This window comes from Lissotriton vulgaris, chromosome 2_1 (genome assembly GCF_964263255.1).
Source record: "Lissotriton vulgaris chromosome 2_1, aLisVul1.2, whole genome shotgun sequence".
Taxonomy (NCBI): Eukaryota; Metazoa; Chordata; class Amphibia; order Caudata; family Salamandridae; genus Lissotriton; species Lissotriton vulgaris.
The window spans coordinates 1,097,514,309-1,097,530,619 of NC_141687.1; positions in this window are offsets into that span (position 1 = coordinate 1,097,514,309).

A 16,311-nucleotide genomic window follows, 5' to 3' on the forward strand; every position below is an offset into this window, starting at 1 on the left:
AAGTTTCATTGAAACACAAGGAACCCACTTATGGAGAACTGGAATGTGAGTTTGAATTCAAATACATCTCTGGCCCACAAGTTAGGCTAAGTTAACGTGTACACGGATTGCATTATGTGCACTTCTCTACACAAATAAATCAAATGTTCATATGCTTTAGTAATTAACACACTAATAATATGAGTATTCTTTTAGTAAACAGCTCTATATACCGCTCATCTGGAAACGCATTAGCAGATATTTCTCATGAAATTGTACATTAGCACCACAATTCTATCAGTTACATCCCTAAACACACATATATTTTATTAGTTTTCGAGGATATTTTAAATTTGCAAACCCCCCACTGTACTTTTCAACATTATTCACAGAATACATATAGGTGCAGTCCTAACACATCTCTCGGGGTAGAGTCATTTTTGCACTCCTCCAAATGACACACCTGTTCTGCTTCACAAAATTTCCTGTTTTGTGGATTTTTGTGTTTTTTGCAGTGCAATACACTGAACCAGTAACAATATTTTGTTTTCCACTAAGAATGTTTCCAGGTATTTCAAGGATGTCAACACAGCTAAACTGAAAAGGCACACAGTTTCGCATCTGTGAAAACAAAATGCGGTCCAACTTATTGAAGACCCCACACCTTTACTCTCCAAATGACTTAAGGCTGAGCTCCTTATTAAAACAGCTCAGTCCCTTTTGTCTTATGACGAGCAAACTCAAATTTCTAATTTGCTTCAATGCTGCCCAAATTCCCTGGGGAAATCTGGTGCATTAGGATATTGTGGGTCACATTTGCAGAGGGAAGGGCTGTGATTCCTGGAATACAATACATTAGAGATACTGCCAGAAAGATTTAACACCCTTAACCTAGGTGCATCTTTGTTTTCCAAGCTTTCTGCTGGTGAGATGGATACCTGGTTGCACAAATTGCTCATGGGCAGTAGTGTAGGCAATTGCACAAGGAAAGTGTACTTTGGTCAGAAACGTTGTGTTTACCACTGGAGTGACCTAACTTTTGCAAAAACCACATCTTCAATCAGAAGCCTTCAAAGGAGGCAATTGTCAAGTTCTATTGGACCCCATCCTCAAGGACGCAAAAGTCCTGAAATTACTGCGTAAGACAAATGAAGAACACAACAGTGCCCATAAAAAGTATGTGGGCCTCATTTATGAAGCCCTACCGGCACTTTTGCATGCTGGAACGTCACTTTTTTGACGTTCCGGTGGTGCAATATGCCACTGGCATATTTATACGGCCATATAAAGCCACGTTACATGGCTTTTCATGTCCATATAAATATGCACCCCTTTCACGCAGAAACTGTCTGAAACGGCGTTCCATGGGTATTGCTAGGGGCATTCCCAGCAGACACTGCCCCAGATTTACGAGAAATTGTAAGTCAGAGGCAACGCCCAAAACTTACGCCTCCCCAGGGAGGCATAAGGGAGGCACAACGAGGAGAAATATCTTTATTTCTCCTCATTTTTCCTCTTTCTATGTAAATGCAGCACACATAGAAGGAGGAAAAAGCCTCTTGTGATTGTTTTTGTGCAGGAAGGTTTCCCTTGCTACACAAAAATGATCATCCCGGCAACGCAGGCATCCTTACACCATTGTGCAAAGGTGCCTGCGTCGGCGCCCGGCAGCCTATTGTGCACTGGCGTAGGGAAAAAGGACAGGAATGCTCTGTATCCAATAGATATGGCGCATCCCTGCCCTCTTCTTTTGCCGTAGTGCAACGCAGCAGCAGGCCCTACGGCAAAAAAAGAATATAAATGAGGCCCTGTGTGTGTTTGTGTGCGCAGATCTAAAGGTGTGACCTGTGACCTCCTGACCGGTGCTTCTGACACCAAGAATATCTATTCACCTCACCAACATAATTTACATTTCTCCCAGGCCTAATTATTAAAGGAGTATTCTTGTGATGACAACAATTAAAATGAAACAATATTTTTTTCTGTGAGTGGGGGAGACAGACGGGAGGGGGATATGAGGGAAGAGAGAGAGAAAAGAATACAGGGATGAAGAAGATAATATCTTCATCCTCACATGGACAACACAAAGTCTATTTTCTAGAGACATATATGATTGAGCAAGAGGCCATAACAGAGAGAGTAAACATTTTAACTGAGATAGAGTGGACCGAACACAAGTTTAATATTATAAGAGGCTTTTTTGGAATGGCTTTACAAAGAAACCTCTTATCAATGGTAAGATGTCACAAGGAATGTTTGTCGTTATCCCGCAGTCTTTTTCCCCGCAGGAAATCACAACGGGTGGTTACAATGACTGCGTTGTAATTCTGCATACCATTACCCCACAAGTCGTTAACAATGACTTGCTGGATGTTGCAATAGTATAATTTACTATTCCACCTCCAGTCTATGCGGACAGTAGGGAAGGTGTTGGATTTTACAACTAACACCCACCCCCCCCTCCGCAAGTCGTTGTTTCGACTTGCGGGGTAATGGTATGCGGAATTAAAACGCTGTCTGTTCTGTATTAAGTATAGGTTTCTGCATACTTTACCTCTTTGAGCACCGTTTTTTTTAATTTAAAGGATCAGTTAGGACCAAGTATTTTCACAGTAGAAGTTGGCACCTACATCTTTTCCTGCTGAGAATTCCAAGAGGTGAATGTGACATAAAGCATTTCACAAATGGTCATAAAATGAGGACATTTGGTCCTGTTCCGACCATTAGCTGTTATTGGTAGAGATTTTTTAGTACATCTTACTGGGGCTAGGATCAAGTCTAGTATGTTGATGCAGGCACCTAGGTGTGGTATACTGTTACTGCTGTTCTGGATTTTAAACCAATAGATGGATAGATGCCAGGGACAGGAACAAGTTGGGTTTGGGGTTACTTTCTTCATACGACCTCTTTGACATTGATCGGAGTCTATATTGCTTGCTTTACAACCTTTGATTGGGTGCTTAAAGGCTTGATGTGTGAGCAATAAGGGCCCAATTACGATGTTGGGTGGAAAGCCTCTGACCAGCTAACAGAGGCTTTCTGTGCAACATCGTAGGTTTCAGTCCGACTGGCGTATTCGGTTGACGGCAGTCATAGGGAAAACTGCGGGGATTCCGATGTTCTTCCGATGGGCTCAAGGTGCACGTCGGAGTATCGGAAGCCACCATAATCCCCTAATGACAGTGGAGCCAGACTCGGCCCTGCTGTCAGGATTGATTATTGGGGTCTAGGAAATGAGTTTTATTATTTTTGTTTGTTGTATTTGATGTTTTGAGTATATATAAAATTGTTTGGTGAATAAATGTAAAAAGATGAATGGTCCCAACCAGATATGAAATAAGAAATAAATTACGGTTGTGATTTAGAATGAACTATGAATGTGACTTTTTTTTTTTAAATAAACCCAAATTCGATGGGATTAGGACCCTATGCACTAGAGTGATTAAATGTACTCTGATGTAATTATTTTGTGATATCTGTTCCTCCACCTCATATTCTTTTTTGAACTTGTCAGGATTATGATGGCACTTTCCGACAGCCTTTTCTTTTCTGTCTTTCTGAATTGGAGAAGCTGTCGACAAGTGTCTCTTCCCCCTGAATCTCCGCTTAGAGACCTGTGGGGCACCTATGGTGCCCCCATAAAGATCCCTGCAACTTGTGACAGGAACTGCATGGTGCCTGCCACACGGTGAAGGGATGTTTGAAAACATCCATTTCCCAATGGCAGCTTGAGCTGCAGGCCTTTTCCTCCTGCCAGCACAAGCTGCCATTGGGAAATGGATGTTTCCGACCGCCCATAGGGCGTTTGCATCCAAATCCAGCAGTCAGAACCGCCGACCAATGATTGGTCAGTTCCAGACAGCAACGGTGTCGGGTGGACGCAAGTTCTCCCAACATCGTAATTAGGCCCTGAGTGGTTTAGGGAGGCCAAAACTGAGAACTGAAAATTCTCTTCCAAACTGTCACATCAACGTTTTCTTGTGTGGGTTGTGTCTTGACAATATCATAGATTGTCTTGTTTTCCTAATTGAACGAGGTGGCACAGTGTCAAAAATGTCAAATTGTGAAATTGCAGGCCTACAGTTTTGTTCTTTGAATTGTATGATTTCAACTTTAGCAAACACCCTATCTAATGTGTTGTGTTGTATAAACTATGTGGTGGAAAAATATAATTTTGTTTAAGTTCGACAAAAGACTCAAGGCATCCCATGTAAAAGGCCTGACCGCCTGATAAGATGCCCTTATAAATCCAAGATCAACATCTTTTGTTTTCCATATCCACTGTGCTTTCTCTGTTAAACCAAAAGTATGAGTTAGATATCCTTCTTTTGAAATTGTATACCCCTTTCAAGGAGATAAGCAGCTTCTGGAGGCCTCTTAGTCACGTCTGTGGGAATAATTTGGGGTGGGGTTTCATGGGGAACATAACATTCAACTGGAAATAGTTGATTATAGCTTCCTCCTAAACACTGATCTTGGTGTTTTGGGTATGACTTTTGGATGATGACTGTAATATGACTAGTTCTAACCTGTAGGTATTATATTAGTTTTCACGGTTTGGAACATCAACACCCCACTGTCTTTGGAGTACTAAAGTTTTAGGAGTGCCATGAATGGTGGCTTCCCTACCCAAAGAAATGACATTATAAATTAATTTGTTTTTCAATGGTATTGGGTAAATGAACACTAGGGAAACAGGAGAACTGAAACTAAATTATAGATGTTATCATCAATTTTTATAGTTTTACGGGAGGCGACCCCACCAAGATTGGTTGAGAGGGCTCCATTTTTCTAAGACCAACCTGTCATCTTGCTGTGTTATTGAGGGTTAGTGTTTCATTAAGACGTGTTTTGGTTTAGATGTCCTAATATCTTAATGATGAAGTAGTACATATTAAACACAGGTTCTATAGATGTTTGGCACCGCATCTCCAGTGGGATTGAGTCCCATACTCTAGGCCTGTACTTGAGCCAGTGCTTAATTTGTGCAGATGGTTTTGGTGCTCGGCACCAGCACATTATTTCCAACACAGGCACTTATGACAATCTGCTACATGGTGGCACTGTTTGACTAATATAGATATGAACAGAGCAACAGTTGCTTACTAATCCAATATACATTAAAAGGACTAATGCCAGCCACGCAGGTCATTCTTATAGCTTTTGGAGCCTGCAGTAGTCTGAATTGTAGGAGTGTGAGGTTAGTAGTTGGGTTGGTACAGTCATTGGCAGCACTGGCAGGGGCAGTGAGTGGTACAAGCTGCAGTGGCCTCCAGACGGGGACTATGGCACTTACCTCCATTAGGGCAGAGGAGCATGTGCGAGAAGCAGAAACATAAAATGGCATTTTTAAATGCGCACTCTGCATTTTCTCTATAGAAAATGGCCTCCTTGTAGGCACCCGGCTGGGCGCTGCCCCCACCAATCACAATGCTGCCATTGCAGCGCTGTGATTGGCTTAGGGGAGAGAGGCACCCTGCCTTCTGTCCCTGCCGGAGGCAGGAGAGCAGGAAAGTAGCAGGAAAACTCTGGACCCGGCCAGGAGCAGAGGCGGTGTGGGACCCAGTAAGGTACGTTTTTTTCTTTTTAAATTCGTCCGCGCGAACCCCCGCATGACCCCACTCCACGCAAGTCATCTCAGCTGCGACTGCGTTGCACCACCTCCCAGCTGCCTCCATCCTTGGATTTGAGGGAACCTATACATCCCTCGTCCGCAACAACCTCGCATTCAAAATATCAAGGCCCGCCCATGCTTACAAGACGCATAGATCAGAAATTCTTTTAAAGTTGGCAGACCACACAAAGGTGCTTACCAACAAGTCTGAGCTCCTATTTTCTCACCTCATGCTGCCTACATGGACATCATTTAGGGGTCATCAGGGGTCGCAGATGCGACATAGATCATTTTTAATAATATCAGTGAGCTGCTGTTGTCTTATAAAAACACGTCACTATCCCTGTATATTATTAGATGTAAAAACATTTACAATTAGGAGGAGTGAGTGCACTGTCAGTGACCTGGCCAAGAAAGAGCTGAGATTAGATCTTAAATCTCAGCCCAGGGGACCCGTCCTTAAGATGTCCCTGCCTCTTCCTGTGGCCTCCATATGGAGAGTGATCTTTCTGTGCCTTGCGATGTCCTAATATTTACCCAGGAACAAGTCTCAGAGATTAAATTGGTCTTTGCAGACTTCTGATCTGATCTGCAAGTCACTCGTTTAACCCCTTAAGTGCTGCCTCGGTGCATTGGCCGACGGCAGCACTACCTCCCCAGTGCTGCGCACGACCATTGAACGTCCATTCAGCACTAGTTCTAATGGACAGCGCAGCACTGGGGAGGAATGTTTAATAGCAGCTATGAGGTTAAATCCCAGCAAGGCCAACTCAACCTTTCGATCTCACAGGGTCAATAAATTCAATACCAATAAATTAATACAAGTAAAATCAATATGTGGATTTATGGCAGTCAAATCTACGACAGTACAAAGTGCTCGAAAATAAAGACGTTGGCCATATTATCAAGAAAGAGTGATACATTATTTTATGGGCAGGAAACTGCAGCTAAAGCAACGATAATGGGCTTGATAATATGCCCTTGTGAATTCCCATAGAAGCCCAGGTTAACACCAGAACTTGGGCTTCTATGGAAATTCACAAGGGCATATTATAAAGCCCATTATCGTTGCTTCAGCTGCAGTTTCCTGCTGATAAAAGCGGCAATAATGTATCACCCTTTCTTGATAATATGGCCCGGTTTTTAAAATATATCATTGCGTAATTTTAAGTCCATTTATGATGTATACACGTGTTGCATAACATACTATTCAGAATGTTCGAAAATGGAGAGACGCTGTCTTTGACTTCCGTAAGTATCGGTCAGCGGTGACAGGTGGCTGGTGGTAAGCGCGGCCTTGAGACAGAGAGACGCATCAAGCGATGTCAGACCAGGAGAAACATTACCCCGGCTCCACCTCTCAGGGGCCTGGTTCATTTCCGCTCGTCTGGTCCCTCAATGGAATGCTTTAGATATCTCTTTAAGAGACACCTTACCAAATTGCTTAGCTGGTCCGTTAAAAAAAGCTAATCTGTCTAGCCTGGTTATTTAATAAGACTGGCCTTTCCGACTTTTAAATCGAATTAAACTTTTATGTGCAGTGGGCTTTTACCGCAATTAGCACGAAGATCCTCGCAGGCCTCGTTTGCATTAAGAACTGTTTATTATGAGGCGCAGAACAACAGGCGTCGGTTGCGTCAGACTGGCCTATCAGCAGGAAGCTCTCTTAGACTGTGCGGGATTGCCATGTGGTGAGAGCTGCCTATCTACCCGGCAGCAGCAGGGCTACCCGAGGATGTAGGAAAAAACAAAGGTTTTGGTAGACAGAGCCTGCCTAGTAGGCGTGGCACCGACTCCCAGACAAATAATCAGTGGATGGAAATGTATTTAAAAATATAAAACATGTGTGGCTTTATATATCACTAATATGAGTCTGGGTGTAAGAGCATATGAATGGCCTAGACCTGAGCGATTTCGATGAACTGGTTAGCATAATGCAGACTGAGTCAACGCTTTTTATTATCCTGTGTAGTTTTACTCTTCCTGCAGAGACTGACTGTATTCTTGGAACTGGACTGTTGTTTTCTCTTTTTGTCTGTTTACTGTCGCTCAGGAGCCCTGAAATGGTCGTAATTGGGCGTCTGTGCACTTAAAGACCATAAACAAAGCAAACCTGTTTTATTCTTAATGCATATGGAGCAGCATGTATTTTACCTACCGCTCTTCTGCTTACAAAGTGCTGATGCCCATGCAGGTGGCAGGGGGGCATAAGGTGGAGTCATTATACATACATATGCACACAGGTCCAAGCCTCGTATACACTAGTCTGATCTTTACAGAGGCGCCAGCATGTTTGACTGGTATTCTCGGATGCTTATAGAGGTGCAGTTTTGGTTTACTTTGCTGTGTACTAACTAACTGCACGGTATAAGCACGTGTGGTTCTGTCGGAGTTATTTCAGCAACATTTATGCGTTTTATAAGAGGCCACGCACCCATCGTTACTCACACAAATTAATTGACATGAAATAAAGTGAATTTACAAAGTTTTCACAAAAACTTGGCAGTGATCCACTTGTTTGCACCCTACTATCGTCACCCTACTATTCAGTCAAGTGTTGTTGTTGCGACCACTTATTCAATCTATTTGACTTGGAAGATGCACTGGGGCCTTCATCAGGACATAAACAAAGTTCTAGTCCATCCGGTATCTCTGAGTGCCAAGTGCCCCAAACATATTTCTCTTACTCAAAGAGCCGGAATATTGACCTCTAATCATTCAGTCATGTAATTTAGTAAGGGGCACTCCAAAGGCCAATCCATGAGTCCTTAATGGAAAAACCCAGGGTCGCAAGTCAGTCGGCTAGTGTGGAGCTTCTCAGAAGTGCAGGCATTTTGTACTTGAATCCCTGAATACCCTGATGTTTATGCAGATGCAGGCATGTTGTACCATGGTGTTTGGAGGGATGCAGGCATGCTGCACTGAGATACTTATATAGGTTCTGGGATGTTATACATTGTTATGATGTTTGTAATGGTGCTGAAAAGCTTTACTGTGATATGGGGGTACAGGCATGTAATAGTCTAATGTTTGTAAAGCGGCAGACATTTTATACAGCATTTTAACGTCTACACAGGTGAAGGCATGATGTGTTCTGCTTGTATGGGTGCAGCCATTAAATGCTCTGGCTATGTAGATACTGGCATGTCATAGAGTGATGTTTACAGTGGTCTTAATATGTTCCACAGTGATGTTTGTTGAGGTGCAGCACCCTGTACTCAGACTTTTGTGAAGAGACAAGCTTGTTATATTCAGATGTCTGTTAAAGCACCAGCATGTTGACCGGTTGTCTTTACCCTCTCTCAATTGGCATGACTAATATTAACTGTGGTGCAGGCGCTTTATCATTTGATCTCTAAGAGAAAACAAGTATGTTACCCACTGCTGTTTTATTTTTTTCTCACACCATAGGACTTTGTCGGAAAGATAGATGCTCTGAATGTTTCAACACAGTATTTTTAATCTGATTTACATGAAAGTTAGCCTAACAGCTATTGGCAAAAATGGCTAAGTACAGTACAGACTATGCTTTTATCCTGTGTGTATACAACAAGCATGAAATGGCAAGATACTAAGAATTTAAGCAGTTTGTGGGAAGGCTGATGGTGTGACCATGTATTATAAGGAATAAAATACCCTCTGCAATACATTAAAAGGACATTGCAGGTCACCTCAGAGTTCCATGACCTTATAACGGAACTCACACTTATTTGCAAATGGCCTAATTTCTCTATATGGTTATGGGACTCATTAGTGACATACAATATCATTGAAATGTACAGCAAGGCATACTTTATCCCTTATATTCTACACTGGTGTTTACAGTGATGCAGGCATCCTACATACTAATGTTTACAGTGGTGATGACTTGCTATACACTAATGCTTCTATTGTTATAGGCATGTTATAGACTGATGTTTATGGGTGTGCAGACGAGTCACGCTGATGTTTTTGGAGCTGCAGGCATATAATACTATATGGCATTTACTGTTTTGCAGAAATGAGGTTACTTTATTGATAACCTTCAGAATAAAAGCACTAACTGGCCACATTGAGGTGAAGAAAACATGTGACAGAGTCAGATAATAACCTCATTATGAAAGATCCAATAGCCACCTTTGAGTACAAAGCATCATTCATTGATCTCCTCGCACAGTGTGACAGTGACCTACGTCAGTAATCGATAGCCATGTGTTAGGCCAGTGAGGCTCCTGTATCATGCTCATTAGAAGGTTTCACTGGTTGACTTTTCTCCCCTCTTCTTAGAGAACGATCCTGTTCCCGTCAGGTCGCAGGTGTGGTGGGGATCTCCCTTCTGCTTCTTCTGATTGCTTGCTACCTTTAAATATGTATTTTTCCTAGCACTGGGGATAGACTTGCCTCTCCAGATAAATTGGAGAATTGAAGGTGATTCCTGATGCACATGAGGCATTAATCAACATTTTCAGACTGACTAGGTAGGGAGTGTGGCAACCAATGAGGAAGGCCATGGGAATACAGATTGGACCTATGTGGAACGGAGGACAAGAGGTGGGAGTCAAAGGGATAGGCTGTGGTGGTATTAGCAGGTTGGGTCCATGTGGAATGGTGGTGGGTAACTCGTATCCAAATCAAGTGCACCCATAATAAGTATCGTCAGGAGGTAGAAGCGTCATTGTCAAAACTGAATACGTTGAACTTACCGAAGATCTGTTTATCAATTTCCTCTTAAGATCAGGTATGAAGTTAAGCAGAAAGTAAGATCGTTTCCAGGCTTCGCATCTGTCTAGGAAATTGCCTCCCACTTGAAACGTGCACTCTGAATTTGATGATCCAAGGCTTGCTATGCAAGCGCCATAAATATGTGAGTGCTTCTTAAGAAAAAATGAGATAGAAGCTTTCTCTGCAGCCGCTTTGTGAGCTGTGAGTCAGGTTGAAGGAGAGCAGACAAGATGGGACCTTGACAAGCATTGCCTCTTTGGAGCATTTAATGCTGGAAGATTGTTAACCTATCGAACTTGCATCACGACCACGGGCTAGCGAGAACCTGAGGCGGTTGTTCGCTTAGCTGAGAATCCATGAGCGTCCCCATAAAACTAACTGAAGAACATAAGCGTGGTGTTCCTCTGAGATCCTCCGATGCACCACTGTAATTGTTGTTCGGGAATCAATGGATTCTACTCAGCTTGTGATAAATAGCATCTTGTATTTTCGTATTTTATTGCTGTTGGAAAATTAAAAAAAACAAAGTTAAAAGAAAAGCAGGGCCTTGGCAGGCAGCTCGTTGTGGTGCTGCTACCCGGGCTTGCGGCCAATTGCATCTCCGCTGAGAAAAAAAAAATGTGGAGGGGCGGATTGAGCTGGTGCCAGCAAGAAGAGAAGCAGGTTTGAGGAAAAGAGAAAAGGAGACAGATGCAGGTAGAGGGGAGATCTGAAGAGATCTCACAATTGACAGCAATGGAAAGTATTTCACGTTTGATGATATCTGTCAGAAATATCTACATTTTCCCAGCTAGTTATTGTTCACCTGGACACTTTGTTGTGCTCCCTCTGTAGGAATCTATCACTTGTTCAATTACTTAAAACGGTACCAGGATATTTTGTGTGGTTTTTTTTCAATATCATTTCTATCTCCAATTGCCAAATATTTTATACTCTCTTGAGTATTTCTGAAATGGTCTTAAATGATCTTGTTAAAACATGTATCTGTCTTAACAATTATCGCCCTTGAGATACACAGGTTTTGTTTTAGCGAATTTGACAGTGAAATTAAAAATCGCTTCAAGAAAAAAGAAAAGCAGAGAGTTGGACAAGCATATTCCGAGAAACGTGATATGAATTTAAAATGTGTTAGAAATGGATATGAAAGTGTATGGAGAGAAAGGGGTTGATGTTATACTCTAGTGTGTGCCGACGTGCAGACATTGCATACGCGTTCGACCTTCGCAGTGACAGATCTAACAGGCCTCATTGTTGTTAAGAAAATGTGCATTAGGGTGTCAGATTCTAAATTCATTACAGGAGGGCAAAGCGTCACTCATTGGCTGGGGACTACTGTGACAGGAAAAGTTTCCCCGTGAGGTAACTCGTAGTAGAACGTAGAGAGCTATGGTTGAGAACGTGTCTGACAGCAAGGAGGAAAATTAGATAGAAGGCAGTGGTGGATGTTCTGGGATGAAGTGCGTTGCAAGAGGAAGCAAGCTGTGGAAGAGATGTCTCAGAAACATGGGAAGGGGATGTCGGAACACTGGATGAGGAGTGATTAGATGGTGAAGAAGCAGCGGCGGCTGCCATGTACGGAGGGTGGTGAGGCCGGCGGGGATACAAAAAAAACCTACCCTGAGGTGCGACATGACGTCCTCCTCCACCGGTCGTCTCTCTTACAGGCAGGCTCCAACGTGGGACCCAGGAAACTGTACTAACCATTCCTGGCGCTGCTCTCACCAGCATGAGAGCAGCCCCGGGATTGGTTGAGGCGGCCTCACGCCATGCTCACAGGAGCACTGGAGGCCTGCGCTTTCTCTAACCCAGCTGTCTAAGACAGTTATGTTAGAGAAGTTTAAAATGTGCATGTCTGGCTAGGTGTCGCAAGACTGCCGGCCAAAGAGACATACGCATTTTAAAGCGCACAGCTCCCTGCTGCCACTCAGCAGCACTGGGCCGCCCCATACTGAAACTTACTTCAAGGCGGGTTGGTTGCTGAAAAATAAAATGGTAATAAATAAACTTTATTACCATTTTATTTCTCAGCTCTGGCCTGTGGGGCGACGCTCCTCCACTCAAAAAGAGGAGCCACCCCTGTGTAAAAGGGAGAGACAAGAAAATGGTGCACAATGGCGGCCTCTCATCCGTCGTTGTCTATGGCGAAGTAAAAAAGAGGTTTATGGGAATATAATGGTGGAAACATAGGTTCATGGGTACATAGAGAGTTTGATGTGTCAGGGTGGTGTTTGAGGGAAAGTATGGAGGTTTATGGGTGATAAGCGTGGCTCAAATCCACCTGAGCGGCTTACCTCACTCATATACCATGACCATATAATAAGCCAGCCGGACAGTGGAGAAGAATTAGTAATATATTTATTTGGCCATGATATTCATCTGCAGATGGGCCCCGTCAGGTCTACACCCCAGGGAGTGCACCGAGAGGACTGCCCCATCCCATCACGACAATACATTATAACATAGCATGGCAGAGTAAAACCACGCCCAGACTGGAAAAGTACTGGGCTCAGCAGAGGGTGAACAATGAACTCACACACCAGGCATCTGCACCTGCAAGGGCAACATTATTATCTATACTCCAAGGCCACTGAGCCGAGACTCTGCTTCTCCAGAGCATGGAAACATTTCTGCTCATAAAGGAGGGGGGAAAACCGTACCATGAGACATTGGAACTGCAGAGCAAATGTCAGCATCAGAAGTCTCTCTGCCATTGACAAGCTTCTCTCTCTTATAGAAGAGTGTACAGAAATGTATATTCTGTAAACTTAACCAAGGGAAAGCTTACACATTACAGAAACAATTCTATCCAGCTGAAGCTTGCATATTACAAAAATAGCTCAGTGGGTTGCAGCACATGAATAATAAGCTGTAACTGCATATTGGTTAGACACATTAGGCTAACATATTCACAACATCATTAGGACATTCTGTAACAGGAGAATTACAATCTATCAATGGGAAAGGTTGGTGGGAGAGAGACAAGTATCAAGATTAAGGGAAAAGCATACACGTTAATAACAAAAACAACAATAAAATGACAATACTTATATTAGGTAATTTATAAGGCACTTTTACTCAAGTGCTTTATTTAGAACAACTATATAAACAAGAATTAATTAGAACCCAATCAAAAAATATTTTTTACTCATTTGCTTGAGATCAGAATGATGAGGCCTGGACTGACCTATCCAATTACCACGCACATATCCCAGCAGTGAGCACTGAACTCTTGGTCATTTGGTACTGCATGACGTAGCTTGATGGGTAATTAGACACTATCATGTACAAATACAGCCTTTTGGCATGATCATTTCAAACATTGATTCATCAACTTCCATCTCTCCTCATCGTCCCCAAAATGTTGTCCTCTGCTTGAATGCACGACCCTCTAACAGGGAATGAGAAATAGTAGTGCCAGAGCGGAGAAGGTAAACTGGGAATACCTGAGGGGCCTGACGCGGAATCGCTCTCAGGGGTAGGGCAGGGTGTAACACTGAGGGTCAGTGAAACATTATGCGGAGCAGAACCCTCAGGGGAAGTGACTGAGCCCACCTTGACGGGCTTTTCTGAGTGATGGAAGGCGAGTGCAGTAGGTTAGTGTCTTGGCTGAGTGCAGCAGGATATTGCAGAAGGGCAAGGAAACGGAAATGGAACAAGTCAGAGGAGGCCCCAAAGGCAGCAGTGTGTATTTGGGTGGGACACAGATTAGGACTGGAGTAGGACAGTCCTGAGGGACAGTGCTGGACACTCAAAGGGAACACAACATGTTTACAGAGTGGCTGTGGAGAGAAGCTTGATAATGTAGAGTGGCGGGCAGTGGCAGCTGGCATCAACAAGGGGGGGGTCACGTGCGATCAAATAAAATAAATAAATATAAAAATAAACCTGTACTCGCGTGTGCACACATAAACTTAAATTAAGATAAAAGTAAATTTACCTTACTCCTGCTCTGGACCTCTTGATACTGCAACTCGGCCACCAGAAAACTCCCTAGACCAATCCTGGCTCTGCTCTCATGCTGTGAGAGCATCACCCTGAGTGGAGGGAGGGGCCTCACTCAGGGCTCCACAACAATCTGGAGGCCTGCACTTGCTAACCCAGCAGTCTCCAGACAGCTGGGCTAGAGGTTTCAAAGTGGGCATGTCTAGCTGACCGTCGCAAGACAGCCAGCCAAAGTGACATGCACACTTTGAAAAGTGCACACCCAGCTCACCCTCCTCCCTGCTGCTGTCATGTATCAGCAGCCCCCCTCTGTCCTGATGCTTGGTTCAGGACGGGAGGATGGAAACACAAATGTTAATGAATTACCATTTTATTTTTCATCTGGGGCTTTGTTTTTTTTTTTAAGTGGAGCAAAGTTCCTCCACTCAAACTGGTGATGAGGCAAGACTCTTGGGTAAGGAGGAGCACCGGTCACTACAGAGAAATGCAGAAAGACACTACCAGGAGTTGAGTAGAGGAAAAGGGGACAATACACATGAGGACACCGATACGGAGCAAGGAAGAGGAGGGAATGGGAGAAGTTGAAAATTGAGTGAATCAGAAGAGGAGAGAAAAGAGCACGAGGTAGGACATTAATAGGTTAGTGTAGATCAGCAATTAAGGACCTAATAGGGTCAATTTCTGTGATAGGGTGCCTCAGTGGAGCGGGATGGGTGCGACACAGAAGGGCGGTGGAAGGCATGCGTATCTTTTTAAGTGCGGAGTCTCCTCAGTCGTAAGCTTACTATTATCTTGTAGTTTCTAAATAGCAAGAAAATACTAAACTTACGCAAGTGTGAAAGTTTACCTTTGTGAATCAGGCTCAGTGTTAAGGGTCAGAACAGTAGGATGATAAGATATGACGGTGGAGCAGTTGCAAGTTCTGTCTGTCAGGATTTACATAACAATATTGCATCATGAAACTCTTGGTCCCTGTGGCCCTGCACCTCCATTGGATCCTAATAATTGCATTGATATCATATAGAATGTGTAGAAATTACGCGAAAATCTCATGAACTCCTGATTTTTAGGCATTACGTACTTCACATAATTTCGAATCTGCTCCCAGTTTATCTCATAATTTTAACTTGTAAAAAATTCGATTTTATACAAATAATTTCTCATGGAAACTGTGGGTGTACCACAGTCGCTTGAGCTGTACAATCAATGTTCGCTGCGCGACTAAATCTTTTAATGTGGGAAAAAGTGACGCACCAGTAGTGAAATGGGCTTGTAAATACGCCCCAGGTGTAGGCAATTTCACTGAGATGGCATACCTCGCTTGCAATTTTCATGGGTACTTCCATCCACATGCATTATACGTAAAACGCAGACAGTTGACAAGATTTTCACATATTGCATGTGAGAAAAAAATCTCAATTATTCCGCCAGCCTAGTTTAAATGTCAACTGGTCTAGTTTGGGACAGTGGAGAGGAACGGCAATATTAAATTTGAAGGTGACTAGAAAAATTTAGAATTAGCTCTAAGTAAATAGTCGGTTTTGTCCAGCACTCAGATACCGATGTATTTACCTGTGCAAACATTTAAATAACCAAACTGAAAGACGTTAGCTAAAAGAATACTGAAAAGCCAGAACAACAAAGAAAACAATGAAACAAAATAGATTGTGAGTCTGGTTAAGGCTACAGCCAAGAAAAGGGATTCGTCCCAGATATTAAGGCTTACAAATGACAGGTGTGAGCAGTGGCTGAACTTTTAGCGTAAAGGTGAGCAAAACATAAATGACGGACCATTGTTTTGAACAGGAGAGATGAAGGTGTGAGGGAAGTAATTTTGAGCGGCGGGGAGACGAGCGGAAACTGCTGCCACACATGCAGACATAAGTAGAATTTAGCATTTGTTTTAGTGCCCTGTCAGGGAACCAAGAGGAGTTGTATGATAGAACAATGCACCCTTCAACAACACAGGCGTAAACAATGGGTCTCAACCACAACCGCGTCTTTACCATGCATGCCTTTATCACGCATGTCTTTACAATAAATTATAAAGATCACGCCCCAGCCCTCCTGCCATG